General features: G+C 36.9%; 1 long non-coding RNA gene across 1 annotated transcript in view; it reads left to right on the top strand.

Annotated features, from left to right (window-relative positions):
- LOC131908050 (uncharacterized) overlaps nt 1–11,812 on the top strand; it is a 136,770-nt gene extending 124,958 nt beyond the window's left edge. Inside the window, exons 3-4 of the long non-coding RNA XR_009378528.1 lie at nt 7,428–7,551; nt 11,725–11,812. This is a non-coding gene — a long non-coding RNA (uncharacterized LOC131908050). The remainder of the gene's footprint in view (nt 1–7,427; nt 7,552–11,724) is intronic.
- The last annotated feature ends 6,818 nt before the right edge of the window (nt 11,813–18,630 follow it).

Genomic DNA, 18,630 nt, shown 5'->3' with positions numbered 1-18,630 from the left:
TTTTAATGAGTGATTTAGAGAGAGACTTCATGTGAGTCAAGTAACATACTTGTAAAAAGGAAACAGAGTTCAATTACAACTCTTGGATATCTGCAAGCCTATAATTCTTTTCTTTTGTAGTGAAAGGGAAGAACATGGTAAGACATTCCAAAGGTGTAATGATCGTACTTAAATCTTGAAGGTAACCAGCAACTGTCTAATTGACCGTAAGAGTCACTCAATAGGATGGAATTAATGCCTCATGCTGTAAACTTGTAGCAGGCAAAGCCGTTGATCATAGAGGAGAACATACTGCTATCATATTGACTGAAGTATAATTCCTAACTACATTCTGATTACATATCATCATACTCACAGTGATATGTGAAGTTCTTACCTCATATCAAAGGAGCTTCTTTTTTAAGCAAATGGAGACCATCACAATCTACAACCAGTTGCTATTCAGAGAACTGACTATGGGCTGCACAGCTCAACTGATAGACTACAAGACAACCCCTAAAGAAAGGATCAGGGAACACTGCAGAGGTGAGGACAAAATGACTCCTAGAGCCAGAGGACCAGAACATGTGCTGAGAGATTGTGACTTCCATATGTTAGGGAAGCTGAATCAATAAAACTTCACTGATATGGTTGCCCCAACAAGACCCAAATAATGACAACTCCAGTTTATATGCCAACATAGATGGGGTCATTCTCACAAAGCCCCACACCAGGTGGAGAGCTACAGGCAATTAGTGACAGTCGAGAAAAGGAGAACCACTCTACTCCAGGATTGGTCTTCTTAAATGGTTATCCAATACAAGTTTTTATCTATAAGAACATATATATATATATATATATATATATATATATATATATATATATATATATACAACACTAGATTGAGCTGGTCTATTTGTAATTTATATATATGTACATATGTAAAAATAAAAAAAATGGCTGTAGATTTGAGAAGGAGCAAGATGGGTGAGTAGGAGCAGTTGGAGGGAGAAGGGGAAGTAAATGATGTAAATATAGTACTTTTGTAAAAAACTATCAAGTTAACTCAATCAAGAAGTGACTTTTAAAAGGGGAAACAAATTTACTTAAATGCTGTAATTTCCTTATATTGAATTATTTTCTGCAATTGTACTTTACTTTCAACAAATAATTCCTCATAACTATCACAGTAAATTATGGTGTCTTATTAATCATTATTGGGTGCAGACGATGGTATTTGATGGACTCACTTCATCTTGGGCTCTAAGACAGGAAAAGTAGTGTTTCAGAATCTACCAGCTAAAGCTGAGAAACTCTAAAAGTAAAGACATAGGTATTTGTCATAAACACATTCAGTTTAAGTTCATGAATTTCCTATAAATTAAGACCAATTTTGATATAGAAAAAGTTATTCAGAATCTTTGATTTGTGAATTCTTTTTTTATACTTGAAGGTGAATTGACATCCTTAAGAGAAAGAAAAGTTCTATATTTAAGAGTATTAGCTTGGGGTGCATTTAGAGAAACAACAGAAAAAAAAGATATTAGAAAAATATAATCCCTAGGCCAACAACTAGATGCTATGTGAGTAATATACAGAAAAGCATTACTTTACTAGGTAAACATGGATGACAGCTTTCTCTTCCATGTCCTCACTCCAAATGCTGTTTGTTGTTCAGGCAAACTTCATAGGAACTAGAAGTTAGATAGCCTCAGGTTCTATGAGAAGTAGATTTCCTCAGAAACAAAAGGTCACATTGGCAGTCCTGGGATTATTGTAGGAATGACTTGGTGATTAAAAGTCAAATTCCTAATGTGCTTCAAGGACATGATGATATGCTGCTACCACAGTTTCCTATGTAGGAATGCACTGTAGGTTAGAAGCACCTTTGGTGATTCTGGGTTATAGTTGAATACTTCTGAAAACACAGAATTTCAGGATGGTGAGAAGGCTCAAAAGGTAAGAGCACTTGATATGTGTGGTTGTTTAAATGAGAATAGCCACAATAGGTTCATGTATTTAAATGCTAAGTAACCAGGGATTGGAACTGTTTGAGAAGGATTAGGAGTATGGCTTTAATAGAGGAAGTGCATCACTGGGAGTGAGCCTTGAGGTTTCAAAAGCTGATTCCAGGACCAGTCTCATTTTGTCTTTGCCTCACGCATTCTCTCTGCCATTCTGATAATATATTAACCTTCTGAAACTGTAAGGAAGTGCCCAATGGAATGCTTTAGTTTTTAAGAGTTACCTTGGTCATTATGTATCTTCACGGAAATGTAATGCTAACTAAAATTATGCAAGTCTGACAACCTGAGTTTAATCCCTAGAACCCACCAGCTAAAGAGAATCAACTCCTGAAAGTTGTCTTCTGACCTCCACACATGCACCAGGACATATGCATACTCACACTCAAACACTCCCACACACATAATTGAGAGGTGAGAGGTAGAAAGAGATACATAAACAATAAGAAAATTAAATTTAAAAGTCAGCATATATTGAAAAGGTAGATAATGGTACTATCTCCTGGCTATGAGGGCATCAGGTTACAATCCAAAAAATGTTGAATAATTAAGGAGGAAAAAAATGGCTAAGCTCTTGAGCCCTGAAGAGGCTAGATGCATGAATAATGGAATACAGATAAGCAGATGCTCAAATCTTCTGTGAACAGTTAGAGCACATCTACGTTTGAGAGAAATACGGCAGAGCAGCAGGCTGAAAGCCCTGTCTCCTGGGTTAGACTTAGTTCCTGCACAGCCCCAGATCATATGTAACATTGTCAAGGACATAGACCAGCACATTGACTCCAATCCCTGATTTTCTACAATAGGGTATTCTGTAGAAGTCTGCTCAGAATTTGCAAGTTAAGATTCAATTGCCTGCACCTTGAAAGAGAAAAGTAAAGAGAGGAGACAATGGGGGTTCTATTTGGATCCATTCCATAATATGAAGAACTATTAATATTAAGAGAAAGGTCTATCACCCATAGACTCAGAACATTTGAAGGCTTTCAGAGAAAACTCCTGCCCAACATGTGTGAAGAAAAAGCAAGTATTCATTTATAAGTCAATAGATTCAATGTATAGCTGTTAATCTTCATCTCAGGTGTCAACAGTAAAGTTCACAGTTTCCAGAGACATTAAAAACCTCCCTCTGAAGAAAGTATATGAAAGACATCAAATAATTTTGTAGTTGACATACAGATTGAACTTAGACCCCATAGCCTGCTTTTTGCTGGAGGTACCAAATGTCAGAAGAGAGTGAACATGACAGCCATGTTGTAGGACATGTTAACAATGCAGAACCCCAGGGTAAGTGAAACACTCGAGTGCATACATCAAATCCATAAAACATATAGCTTAGCTCATTTTTTTTTAAATTGCATCTGGTAAAAATAAAAGGTGTGTACTACATCTTATGGAATGGAACTTGAGCAGTAATTATGAACAAAGATGAGAAAATTGGAAATATATAGAATTTCTTGTCAAGACCTAAATGTCAAAAGCCATGGATTCCAGAGCTTTAGTCAGATTTGTGGTCATGTTTTCGGGAATAGGAAATACAAATAAAATGTGGCTTACATATATTCCTTGCATTTTAAATATCCTCTTGATTAGTATCAAAAACTTTCTGAGACCCAATGTGTTATTTAAAAAGACCACCCATATATAGAGAGAAATGAATGTCAGTATTTTGATAGAAAGAATGATGTAAGATTATTAAGTCATGAGCTTGAAAAAGTATCAAAGGCCTTCTCATTCAGAGAACTTAATGAATTATTATGGAGAATGTGAGTTTTATTGTTATTTTTGTTTTATTATGGTTTTTAATTGTGTACTCAGTAGGTCACCACGAAAAGGATTGTAAGTAAAGAATCTAATCTGAACACCCAAAGACAATTTTGGCAGCCTGCCTAGCTGTCTGGAGAATGATTGTAAGAGGGGTAAAATCAGAAGTAAGAGCAGCTCACAGACAATTACACTGATTCAAGTATAAGATGATAATAGTGTCAATCAGAAAGAAAGTGTTTCAGAAGACTGATGAAACACATCTATAGTTTTAGAAAAAGTTTAATTGTCTCAGAAGATTAGATAGAGAATCATAGGAAGATGGTGACCACTCAGAAAACACATCTTTGTGCTTATTACCTCTGAGACATGAGACAAGGCATTCCATCTTTTTATCATTAATATACTTGTCAATAGCAGGGAGATATTATAGCTCTTTCTAAATGCTTATATGGATATTATAGAGCAATCAACCTCTGACATCCAATAGACCAATAGAACACAATGGGTTTTTTTTTGTTTTTTTTTGTTTGTTTGTTTTTTGTATTTTGTTTTTTGTTTTTTGTTTTTTTGTTTTTCGAGACAGGGTTTCTCTGTGTAGCTTTGCGCCTTTTCCTGGAACTCACTTGGTATCCCAGGCTGGCCTCGAACTCACAGATATCCGCCTGGCTCTGCCTCCCGAGTGCTGGGATTAAAGGCGTGCGCCACCACCACCCGGCCACAATGTTTTTGTAGATACAAAGTTTAGTCTAGTAGACTTGTTACCATAGGGAGAACATCACCTTGGCAGAGTCCTAGTATTTTCTCAGGACAGAAATGCCTGGCAAAGATAATTTAACATTAGGACCTGAGTTAAATGGGTTTCAAGAATGTCTTACAAATTGGTTACTGGCTAGAAGTGCATAGCTTATGACACAACAGCTTTGGAGTGATGGCCCTACCAGGGTAAAGGGCTGCCCTTTAAGACAAGTGATGACTCTTGAGGAACTGTAGTTGGTTCCAAGTGTTATCCTCTGGCAGCAAGTAGTTCATTTTTTTTAATTTACTTTTTCTTTATTTTGAGATTATAATGTGATTACATCATTTCTACCTCCCCTTTCTTCCCCTGATTCCTACCATACACCTCTTTATGCTCTCTTTCAAATTTATGGTGTCTTTTTCATTGTTCTTATTTGCATATATGTATATACACATATATTCACAAGTATAACCAGTTGAATCCATATAATGTTACTTGTATGTATGTTTGTTATTAGATAAGCAATTGGTGTGCTCTTTCCTGGGAAAGACTATTTCCCCAGCTCTCAGCATTTCTTGGTTCCCTTAGCTTTGTGTAGTCTTTGAGGATTTGTGGTCTTTCTCCTGCCCACTTTGGCTGTATTGTTGACCTTGTTCAGCTCATGTTTAGGCAGTCACACTGGATTGGTAAGGGGTGTAACTTCTGATCTTACTAGTAGACACACAGCAAACTCCCTGAACTTTTGACTCTTACAATCCTCCCACACCCTCTTTTGCAATGTTCCCTGAACCTTAGGTTTGGGGTGTTTTGTAGAGATATACATTGGGTGTTGGACTCCACAACTTTGTATTTTGATTAGTTTTCTGTAATGGCCTCTGTATGTTGCAAAGAGAAATTTCCTCGATGAGAGATGAGGACTACACTTAACTGTGGGTATAATTGCATGTGTTTAGAATCCAGTTATTGCTTATGTTGATTTAATAAAGTTGTAGTTGTATGTTCTCCTCCAAGACCCATGACTTCACTAACTGAATAATTGGCATGTACTTCAGATACAGGGCCCCTGAGATAGAATTGATATGAATGCTTCCTGCCTGAGGACTAGCTTTCATGGTACTATAATGCACCACGAAAGCTTCTAAAAGAGGGAAACAGCCAACCAGCCATGATATGCCTGTGGACCACAACAATAACCAGAATGGAAAAAAGACACTAAGGGTGCAGTAGTGATGTATTTACCTTGGTGGTAACCAATAGTTCTCTAACTGGCCTTAAGACCCATTCAACAAGGGGAAAACCATTCCTGGTACTGGAAACCTAGCCAAGCAGCTCACTTTTACTGCTATCTCAGTATTGTTTGATATTGGATGGAAATATACTCATTCTGTGGGAATGATCCCATAACATGAGAATAGTAGTGTTTCCAAACTCTTTTAAACTCTTAATTTTCAGAATTTGAAAATAAGAGGTTGCTGAAAATACTGTCAGTCTATCTTTATAACTGTTTGTAAATAACTATGAGATTTCATAGTAGCAAATATTATTAATCTTTAATTTGGGTGTGAGACTATGTTATTTCATGTTACCATTTATATGCATTTGACATCTCAGGGTCTCTGTGACAACCATGGTCAGCTAAGTAATGATCCATGAGAGGCAAGAACATAATTCAGTTTAATATGACTCTGTAGCCAGTGTTGGTTCAAACTTTGAGAGTCTGACCCCAGGTAGTTTATTTTAGGCATATTTAAGCATAGAACAATTTGGTGAAAAATGTTGTGGTCGTTAGCAACTCAATCCCGTGTGCACAATAAGCTTTCAGGAGTAACTACATCGTACATTTGTAAAGTACATGTGACATCTTCCAGAAAGATGGGTTCTATAGATTGACAAGCTCATAATTAGGGTCTTGGAGAGGATCTGGTGTGGTTTTGATCACACAAACAGTGCAAAGGTCACCAGGTTATTAAAGACATCTGCTCCCAGCCTTCTGGGCAGAAAACGGGTTATACACCTCTCCCTTAGAAGAGACAACCCTGTGTGTTTAACAACCCTGGATCCCTTAGTGATTATCTGTAAGCATAAGCTCTTCTGTGCCACCCACATGACTTTAGTTCACTGTAGGAGGGAATATTGCTTTTGTTCCCTCAGGATTTGAATGTTTTGAATTTTTATTAAAATACTTTCTGACAAATATTCACATCTGCTTCTCTTTACATGTCTTGAGAAGAGTTTTGCAAACAACTGTAGGCTAAAGCAAGTATTGAAACACAGAAAATCACCTATAAATACTATTGAGTTGTATTTAAATAGCCTAATATTCCATTCTCTTAGAAAGCATAATAGCACTACACACTCTGATTTCAAAATTACCAATTTAAGAACACAGTCTGTTGAAAAACTTGTTATATCTTGAGTATCATTGATAGGATTTATATAAGATGCACAATCACTACAGACTTAATAATGTTTATGTTATCAATGTTAAGAACTCAGCATTATTAGCAAACCAGGTCTTGAAGCCATACTTAAAACAAAGCCACAGCTATGATCTGTGAATTATAGCTTTATTCTTAGACCTTGTTTGAGAAATCATACTTTGCCTATGATTCGTTTTAACCATTCTGTGGTTATCTAAATTTTACTTCTAAAAGGAGAATCATAAGAGTACAACAGTTGCCCTGATTTCTTAACCATTTTTTTCTTAGAATAATTAGGGGATTATAAAACATTTCAAACATCAAATTTCCATCGATATGCTACGAGGAATTTGGTTTTTAGCTCCTATTGTTGTTTGACCTTAAAAGATGATTTTCATTAAACATTTAAAAGAGCTCCTGGCATATATTAAGTAATAAATGATTGCAGTAACTCATCAGATTGAAAACATCCAGATGTGCTAACATGTTTGTCTTGTCCAGCATAGCTCCAGGGACAGACCTGATTGGGATAGCAAAGAAATGAAGAAAGGACAAATATAGACACGTAGAAAAGCTGGGGATTGGATGGACTGGACTCTGTTGGAGAACCTACATCACTCCAATGGTCAGGATGTTTATTATGTATGGTTGAATAGACAGGCAGGGTTATTGCATACAGCTGAATCAAATAAACATATATATATATATATATATATATATATATGAAATATAAGATATACATCTTAATAAGGAGATATACTTAATTATCTAGGTAGGAGCAGTCTCTAGGGGAATAGCTTTCATGCAGTAAATGTCTTGAGGAAGAGAAAAAGCTATGGTGCACATTTTCTGCACACATTATCAACATTAACACATGAACTGGAGGAAGGCTTTGCCATCCCTCTGAGGCTTACCCAGTGGGTAGGCTTTGTATTTTACCTGTGGGTCTGAGTCCTTGGAGTCCTTGCCATGGGTGTACCCATGTCAATAGCACACACTCTCTCAGGACGACTCACTCAGAAACTCCTCCACACCCCACAGTTGTTCTTGCCTTTTCTCTTCAGTCTGATCCCTTACCTCAAAGATCTTATTAGGAAACTAGGAGAGAGAGGTTAAGCGATCACTTTGGGGCAAAAATTTTAAAAGTCTAGGAATACTCAGGTGCAGAATAAAGGGTTGCTTGTGCCTAGAGTCTGGAGTTAAAGAAAGTCTGGGGTGGAGGTATAGGTCCTTTTGGTAAGACCCACAGATGAGAATAAGGTTATACTCAGAGCAAGCCAAGAGAAGAAATTGACACCAGGCTGGAGTTCTGACAGGCAGACCCAGCTACCTACTCATCTCTTAGCTGAATAGTCATACATTTTTTTCATCATCATGCAAATGGGTCCATTCTAAGTTTCAAGAACTGAGCTTGTTAGACCAAGTTCTGGCTGTTTGTCACCCCTGTCTGCGATGACTATGATTTCTGCTGTAACCTTTATTACATTGTTCTTTAGTTTCCTGGGAGTTTAATTTGCTGTTATTTTCTCCTTTTTCCCTTAAATTAGAAGCTTAGATTATTGATTTTCTTTCTTCTTTTCAAATGTTAACCACTCAGTGGTATAAATTTCTTACTAATGATTGCTTTCACAGAAGCCCACAAACTTCTGGAAGTTGTAATTGCACTACCATTTAGTTCAAAATATATTTTTTATTATTTCCTTTGAGATGTTTAATGTGACCCACAGGTAATTAAGAAGTGTATTGTCCAATGTATGTGAATCCTTTACTTTCAATTTCTCTTTCGTTCCTGTGTAATCAAAGAGCAGTCTTTGGTGTGCCCTCTAGCCTTCCAAGTTTGGTGAAGTGATTTCTATGGCTTTGAAAGTTGTCTGTCTTCATGAAGAGATAATGTGTCATGAAGGAGAATGTTTAATTTCTTGTTACTAGATGGAATGTCTGTAGAAGTAAAATATTGTTCAATTAATGTTCTTCGGCAGCACCCACCTGACACTGTGCCATTTCCGATAGAGAGGTACTGACATCCACAATCATTACACTAGACCAATGGCCTTTTTGTTTGTTGCCTTTCTTCTTCACTCTGACTTTTTTCTTCTACACTTTTTCACCCTTTCTCGGCTTTAGTTAAACATTGTATTGGATTCCACATTTCCCTTAATATAGGAAAGATTTTCTTTTTAGCTTTAGTCCTGAATTTTGCTCCACTGCCAAACATTACCACACAGCTTTTTGAGAAATAGAGTGCCCTGTAACCACAAAGCATTTTCACACCCTCCCCCCAGCCTCTATGTGACTGATGCCATTGACTTGTCTATAAGCATACATTATCTATATATACACACATTTTCAAATATAAGAAGGTATACAAGAAATTATTTTGACATAATTACTTTGTTCAAAGTATTGTCTGATAGATCAAATAAGGAATTTATGTTTTATCTCCCCTTCCCTTGTCATATAATCTTCATTTCTGTATATAGATTAAAGTAGGACATTTGGTGGCTTTTCTGTTCTTTATCAGCTTACTTGTGATAAGTTGAAATGATTAATGTATCTGAATTTTTTCACATACAAACTGGAAATCATAAATGAGCAATTTTCAGAGAAATTATTTCATCACCAATGAAAACTTAAGTGTGTGCTGACAATCTTGCATATAGAATATTTTCTTCATCTTAGTTTTCCAGTTAATACAGAAGTATTACAGGATGGATTTGAGATCTTTAATATAACTTAATTAATGAATGTTTCACTGTGACTTTATCCTGTATTTTAACAAGTGATAATATCCATATACTTTAGATCTAAAAATTAAATGTGTTACAATCTTAGGTGGCTCCAATTACCTGGAAGAACAGAATAAAAGCAAAAGATAAATGTTCTTTATGCATTCAAATCAATAAACCAAAATTTGTATTAGAATTAATAAGTGATGTTTTCAAAAGACGAAAAAAATTCCCTAAAGACTTTATGTTTGAAAACTATATTTATTTTCCACTGAATTCATTTGTTGAGTGGATTCCTATTTCATGAATTCTGAATGCTGATTTTAAAATGATTCTGTCCCCTCCTTGCAAAATAAATTAGATGAAATTGTAAATGTGGGGCCCAGATTCAAAGAAGATGACTGTCTACAAGTCAGGGTGTTTTATAAGTGAGGACTAAACAATGTGTCAATGTATTTATGTTTCCTGGACATCTGAGCAAGAGCCAAGGAGGAGACAGACAGAGAGCCAGGGTGATTTGAGAGCGGCTGCAGGGAATTAGTAGTCCATTACTAGCTTTCAGTCGCTTTTTTTGGAAGTATTGACATCGGTGCTAGGTTCTCAGCCCAAAGAGTAAGAAGTGAGGCAGCTTATATCCAACACCTCACTGACTATTGATGACTTTTAGACTATTAGACTAGGACATGTTGTTTAAAGTGACATTTCCTAATCTGATTTTCAAACCATCTTCATCCTTCTACTGGATTTGATCAATGTTTTGAAGAAAGAGTGGAGAGTGTTTTTGAAGCTAATTTTTGAATGTCTTTGAATTAGCATGGGCAAGTAAATTTATTTTCATTTTAAAGTCTTGGAAGCTTTCTTCATTAGAATACGTTGTGAATGTCTAGTTAGAATGTCTAAGTGTTTTGTGCTCTATTAGACAATGGAATTTCACCATTACGCAGTGCCCAGTAGTGACACCCAGCAGAAAGTACTGGATTAGAAACTGTCTATACTCAAGATTTAGGGTGACAAATCAAGTTTTCAGGAACGATTGCCAAATAATACAATTTTAATTGAAATTCTGTAACAAAATCATTGGTAATAGCAATGAAAACAATAAGTTCCTCCTGGACACTGGTGTCTGAAACACCATTCTCCTCCTAAAAGGTTGAGAGCTCTTGAGTACTGATTGATTCCACATAGAGTAGAAAGATGCAGGAGGAAGGAAGGAAGGGGGCAGGGGAGGAAAGAAGAGCAGAAGTCTGAAGCACCTTACAGTGACAGATGCAGGAATGGAAAACAAAATGAAGTAAATGACAGGGACATTACAAAAGGCCTCAACAAACAGTAAACAAATTGGCAAATAAAAATTAATACATAATAATTAGGAACATAATAACTTCATTGAACAAAGAAATATCCCCTCTTCAGTGAAGTACACTGATTAAAATACATGGATGAAATAATGGGACTATAAGAGAACTATTAGTAATCATAATTATATTTACATTGTGCAAGTTTACCAGATGCTCACTAAAATCAGTAGGTGAAACCTGAAGCAGAAACAGGATGTTCAGAAAGCCTCAAGTAGAAAAAGGAAAAGTAGCTTTTCCATAGTGAATTCCCAAGGTGGGCATCACAATGAACCTATGTGAAAATGGACACATGTACAAAGTGTGGTAGTATGTCAGGCACATCCTTTGTGTGGAAGGCACAGACTCCTGTGGTGTACTTTCCAGGAATCTCTATGCTGAATGTAAGGGAAGAAACAAAACCCAGATCAAAACCAAAGCATAATGAGGCACATTTGAAAATTTCACTAACCACATGCTTCAGAAGTATCAAGATTATGAAGATGCAATAAAATAATATTTTTCAAAGATTCTGTGAGACTTATGAAATGCAATGCTTACTAGATAGAATGTACCACAACACTTTGAACTTAACCACCAGATCTTATCTGAGTTACTTCCTGGATCACATTATTTTTAATATTATATATTTAGGCAACATTTTCTAGAGGAACAGAACCAATTGACACTAAATGTATTTACTATAAAAACAGTTTATCACATTGGCTTACACAACAGGGATTTATATCTGAGTATCAGTTACTGCATGATGGATGCCTCGAAGACAGAGACACTTGGAAGAGGACTGAAGGGTGGCAGGAGACAAGGCTTTTCTATAGACCACTTTATACCATCGCTGTCTTTTGGAAAGGGTAGGTCTCTGCCCTTGGTTAATTTTCTCTGGCAATGTTCTCACAGGCATTCTTACAGATGTGCTCCCGGTATGGTTCTAAGTCCATCAAGAAGAGAATCAAAGCCAGCCACCACAATGATGCCACTGAAAGAACAAAATATAGCAACTCTTTCAACCTGACTAAGTTCTGAGCATTAATTCATATTATTGAGCTAAGATTAATTTCTCACAAGCCACTTGCTATATTTATTTTTAATATAATTAAAAAATAAGGAAGATGGGAAAGGGAACAGAAATACTTTGGCAACTCTGTTTTAAGTCTAAAATTTTCTCAAAAAAAACTGTGGAAAAGTATAATAAATTTTACTACAAAATGGGGAGTACATACTGTATGAATAACTACAAACTGAAGATTTTGGATAATCAGGACAGAAATGGGCCAAACATCAACATGGTCATTGCTAAAGTGTGCTTGTCACTTAATAATCACTATGGAGATTGTATATCAGAAAGGTTTCTGTTTTACTTTACAAACGTTTCTGCTTTTTCTTTGTCATTCAAAAGAGACTGTGGATTGAAGAGCTATTGCTGAACTGATCTTGTTAACCTCCTAAACTCTAATTCCAGCAAGATGGGAAAGGAAATCTGTAGGATGTTCTGTACAGTTCCTTTGTTTGCAATTTTCCATGTTAAGAGTTAATACACCAGGGTGGGAGGAGGGAAGAGGGGGATCTCTGATTGATGTGTAAAATGAAAAAAAAAATCTTAATAAAAAACCATAGAAAAAAGGTAAAAGAAAATTGAAGAAACAATGGATTTTCTAACATTTTCTCTGTATAGCTTAGAGTACAGATGTAGACAGTCCTAGATTGCATATGTACATTAAAAAATTATTCAAATAAAAAAAGAGAATACACCATTTGTTGAAGATGTTTTCTTTTTTCCATTGTACAGTTTTGGCTTCTTTGTTAAAAATCAGGTGTTCGCCAGGCGGTGGTGGCATACGCCTTTAATCCCAGCACTCGGGAGGCAGAGCCAGGCGGATCTCTGTGAGTTTGAGGCCAGCCTGGGCTACCAAGTGAGTCCCAGGAAAGGCGCAAAGCTACACAGAGAAACCTTGTCTCAATAAACCAGAAAAAAAAAAAAAAAGCAGGTGTTCACCCCTGATAAAGCAGGGAGGGGCTTGGTCCTGCCTCAACTGATTGTACCAGGCTTAGCTGTTGGAGGAGGCGATGAGGGATGGGGTGGAGGTTATGGAGGGGGGCAGGAGGAGGGATGAGAGGGAGATCTGAGCTTGGCACGTAAAATGAATAATTTTTTTTAAAGGATAAATTAGTTAATACACACATACACACAGAAAGAGTTAATACACGAGTGTGATAAAACATTATAGCTCTTAGTTCAAGAAAAAAAACTATACAAATCTGAGTGTACAAAATATACATTATTGTGCTATATATGAGACTGTCTCTTTGGGAAGAGAAATAGTAAAGTGATCATTGTTACGATGTTAAAATCTCTGAATAGAAATTGCCATATTGTTTGCAAAGCCAAAATTTCCGGTTGGCTTATCAATAAGATTCCAATTTCCTCTGGGCTTACACTGTAGCTCACACAATCTTCTGTGTAAATCAGCCACTCTACCAACAAACAGAAGGTAGATCCCTCTGGTAGTACCTAGTTGCTGATGGTTAGGGTGATGTTCCTGCCCATGCTTTTTCCTGGTGAACTGAGTTTAAAATGATCATCAAGAGCAGAAAGGAAAATGAAAGAAACTAGGAAGAGCTAGCTGCTTTGTAGAGGACCTGACAGAGTCAGCCCTGCTCTATGGATGGTCCTGTCTGGACCAGTTCTTAGTATCCAGGATGCTCCTGGCTGTCCTATGTGCACACATTGACTCTTGGACAGCTTTGGTTGCTGTAGTTCTTTTTCAAACACTGAGAGATTTGGAAAGAGGGAGTGAGCCTTGATTCAGGACTGAGTCACGGTACACTAGGAACAACCTTGGGAGAAATGATTTTACATATCACCCGGGAAACTGAATATCTGAAGACAGTAGGAGACTTTCAAGAGTGCTGGCATTCTTGGAGGGTGCATAGCAGCTCAGTTCATGGTCACTTTCCCAGGAACTCCAGCCTGGGTTATGCATTGTTCAATTTGGTTAAAGAATTCCTACATTCTTCAATATATATACATAAGCAATCCTTCGGTTTTACAGGTGATACAATGTTCCTTTCTAGAATCATCTGAAATCCAAGAACATTCTTGTTCCTTCTTGCTATTTTACAATGATAATATAAGGGTTATGTGTTGAAATACAATGGTGGAAGCATATACTGGGTTGGTATGCCAAGTGATTGATATTCTCATCTAAATGCATTTATCACCCTGAATGATGGGAAAGGGGCATAGAGAGTAAACGCTATAGAGATAACCAAAACTTCTGAGTGAGTTAGTAAAGTTATCCAAACTAGCTTAAATCAACGCATAGTTATTATTTCACTTTCCTAGAAAAAAACTACCTATAGAATATTTGACCCCAGTTTCTTCCTGCACTTCCAGGGATACCCTATACACAGTATCATTTTCTATGTGCTGTTAGTAAACATGAGAAAGAAACAGGTGGTAATTGTCTCAGGGGAGGGAAACAATGCAGCCTCTCTTTCCTATTCCCAAATGCTTTTCAATTTTCTATTCCTGTAATTACTTGTTACTAAATTATAGCCAGAAGTTTTTCTGTGTCCTGACTGGTCCCACAGGCAGCCATTCAGTCCCAAGCAAACACACAGAGGCTTATATTAATTACACACTGTATGGCCTATGGTTCAAGCTTCTTGCTAGCTAGCTCTTTCATCTTTAATTAACCCATTTCTAATAATCTATATGTTGCCACGTGGCAGTGGTATTAGTGGTCTGTTAGCATCTTGTTGCTCTTTGGGCGGTGGGCTGGCATCTCTCTGGACTCCACCCTTCTTTTCATTAATGGTTCACTTAGTCATTCCTCCCAGAGATCTTTCACTAACATGGGGTTTACAGGGTGTCGCCTATGCCCTCTCACAGCAAAGAAACCAGCTGACCCTTGTATTTGACCCCAAAGGGAAGGTTTGCAGCACTGAGGGGACACTGGCCTGTAGTCAGGACACTGGGCTATATTCCACTACCACCCATGTGACACATTTCTGCACATTAAATATTCTAATTTTTAAAATTCAACGTAATTTTCTGTTTTGGAATTGATCTCATGATCTCATAATTGCTAAGCAAGTGCAATACCACTAAGTTGAACCCCAATCCCCTAAATATCATTTAAAAGATGTCTTCTTTGATCATTACAAAGTGCCACACTGAGTCTGGAGCAATAAAGTCCAAAACGAAGATAAATGTTGTGCACAAACAAAAGGGAAAATATGTCCACAATTGGAGTACATTGGAAACAAGAAGAACCACTGCCATCTGTTCTCTTCCTAGTTTTCTTCCATATCCTATAGTAACCCACAGCCAAATAGTGCAAACTTGCATGTTTATTTTAGTCCTTACTCCTTCTAAAGCAGGTGTTTTCAACCTGTGTGTTATGACCCCTTTGGGCATCAAATGATCCTTTCTCACAGGTCACCTAACATAATTTGAAAACACAGATTTTTACACTACAATTCACAACAGGAGCAAAATTGAAGTTAAAAAGTATCACTAAAAATAATTTTATGATTGGGGGTCACCACAACAAGAGGAGTTATACTAAAGCATCACCGTGACAGGAAGGTTGAGAACCGCTCCTCCAAAGCCTCTCCTTTTGTACTTTCAAGTACGTATGGCTTCTTCATCCTGATCTACATGGCTTCCTAATTCCTCTAACAATTCACACCGAGTGTGTAAGAGCCCATCCCAAAATCTCTGCAGGAGGATTCTCAATGGAAAAAGAAGTTTGACCTTGGTTGGGTCAACAGTAGCTGCCTGCCAATCACTTCCCTTATCATCTGGTGTGGTGTGTGTATTGTGGTTTAGATGTAGGTTCTCTCTGTGGAACCATATCTTCTAAATGTGACTCTTGGTGTGAAGGTGATGTCTCTGTGGATCTTTGGGTGGTAAAGAAAAGTGAAAGGTCTTTAGGTAAATTAGGAGCCTGCCTTCAGACTGGATTAGGGTATCTTGACAGACTCGCATTATTTTTCCCTGTGTTTGCTGGCTGCTGAACATTTTCCTGCAATTGCCATCTGGAATGAGGTGACAGAGTCACTAGTGACTTCTCATGGCTGAACCAGTGCTGGTAGCAGGCTCCTGAACCTCCTGATCTGTGTGATAAGTATGTGTCTTCTCTTCAGAGTAGCTTGCCTCTGGTATTTTGTTACAACAATGAATAACTTCATTACACACTGATTAATAAAGTATATATAAAGGGGTCAACTAAAATCACCAGTTTCCCAGGTAACACTGTAGTTACTACTGCTTGGTCCATAACATTTAGAAATAGACATCCATATTTCATTGCACTGAAAGTGGCAGATTTATATGTCTGTTATATTGGCTTTGTACACACTATTTTGCTTTAACATAAAAATAGCAAAGTACCTCAAAAATAATTAAGTTTTCACTAACCATATTTTCTTTCCTATTAGAAACAACTTTTTTTAAAGTGAAATTCGCATTTTATTTTACTTTCTAATCATTCATAACTATTCATTAGACTAAGGTCATCTTCAAGATTACTTTCATGAGAGCTAATAATAGGAGACAAATTTCCTAAAAAATTAACAGTCAGCCATATTATATTTGTTCTTCCAAAAATCCTTTATTCTGATGCTTCAGTGAGCACGAAAAATATCTGGCAGATCAAGAACACATTGTTGGGTCCTTCTGTCAAGTGTTTCTCACTGTGCAGATATGGGCAGATGTGGAGAAACTGCATGCCTAACAAGTAACAAGGTTACTTGATCTTGGTTCTGACCTCACACTTTAAGAATCAAAACCTAATTTATCTTTATTGTATTACAATGTATATTAACTGAAGCAATGTCTTAATTTTGCCATGAGAAGTTGACTCATCAGTAACAAGTTACTATGTTCTCCTACCTACATTATGTTCCTATATTCTGAAAAATCTGGGCTATTAAAATGGAGAGTAGTTTGAGCGTATCAAGTCCCATGTTTTTTAAACATGCACATTCCATGCTAATCAGCTTAGCTACTGCCTAGGTTCAGTCTTCAACACTATGTCTTCAGTGTACTTTTCTTCCTTACAAAGAAAAATTTATTCCATTTGTAGTGAAAAGAACCATTTGCTTCAAATAGAAGGAAACTGTAAAATTAATTTAAAATGTTTTTAGTCTTCAAAAGAAATTAATAAAAGTGATAACAGGAAAGATAGTTACAAAGTTATATATTAAGGTACCTTATTTCACAAGAAATAAAATAAAAATGCTTGCTTATGATTTATTCTTAACAATGGGGAATTCTCTCAATGTCACTTTACTTTATATAGAAAAGAGAGTCAACAGTAAGTTAATTCCATTCTTTTTGTTTGAATATCTGCTTCCCTTGATATTATAGACGCAAATACAGTCAGAAGGACAGGTGATCGCAGATGTTTCCTTGGGAAGATTGTCTATCAACATTTATTTCTTAGACTGTAGTGTGAAGTGGCTGACTCACTGGTATTTAACAGCCAACTTCTACAGCAACCTCCACAATGGTCTTGGTCTTCTCTTCCAGACTGCCATTCCTTATAAAGGAAAATCACATTACTGATGTTTTTGTGATGCTTGCAAATGCCTTCCTTGGTGTAGCTGGCAACAATTGGACTCTTCTTAGATATAAAGGTTAAGTGTAATTGAAAAAGTGAATAAAGTTCATAGAACTATTCTCAAATCTCTGTGTCCTATGTCATCAGTTATAAGTATCTACTCGGTTCTGAATAGAATGAATATATAAAAGACCTTTCAAATCTCCCTAACCAAATGAGTGTCTGATGGTTACTTCAATTTTATAATTCAGAAGCAGAAATGCAGAGATTGAAATGACTTGTCAAACACAAATATCAAGCAATGTCCGAGTTAAGACTGGTCTGATCTTCTGTCTCAGGCCATCGGATGGGAACTGGGAGTCAAGCAAGAATTTTGCTTCCCTTGGGTGATCCACTGTTTCAAAACAGTCCAGCTCCCCACAGGCACTACCTAAAAGACTACCTTTCTGCAATTTTTCTACCTGCTGGTCTAGAGATTGTCAAGAGGTCCAGTGTTGTGAATATTATTTTAAAGTGTGTTGTATTTTTCCTTCTGCTTTTGTTAACAGTGCAAAGATGTGTTATATTTGTTTGATTAAATAAAATTAACCTGTGAGCAGGAGGCTGAGTCAGCAAGTAGCTGACAGGAAGTAGTAGGGAGGAAGCATGTGTACCCAGGTTTCTAAAGTGGGGACTAAGCAGAAGGGACAGTTAGGTTTTTTTGAAGACACAGACAAAGGGAGATTAGTTACCTGCTATTCAGCCTCTCTGAGTGGGCAGAATCCCGCCTCAACCTTTCAATTGGGAGTTCTTTGGAGAGATGGATATCTAGACAAAGTTTTTCTTAATAGCTTTGAAAGAGTCAGTGCCTGAGAGAACGAAATTTCCTCAGGCTGTGGCCCTTGCAGCCAAATGACTGCTGGTAGCAGAGGAGTTGCAGTCTCTGATTAAGACAGCAGTTGCTTAAGGGGCAGCCACTGTAAATAATAAAAAAGAGTTAACAACAGTTCAGTGTCTACTCTCTTCACCCAGGCTTTGTTGTACACCTACCTCTCCCTAGGCATTGCCTAAAGGA

This window comes from Peromyscus eremicus, chromosome 4 (assembly GCF_949786415.1).
Source record: "Peromyscus eremicus chromosome 4, PerEre_H2_v1, whole genome shotgun sequence".
Lineage (NCBI taxonomy): Eukaryota > Metazoa > Chordata > Mammalia > Rodentia > Cricetidae > Peromyscus > Peromyscus eremicus.
The sequence above is the reverse complement of the archived record's forward strand: the minus strand, read 5'-3'. Positions and strand labels throughout refer to the sequence as shown.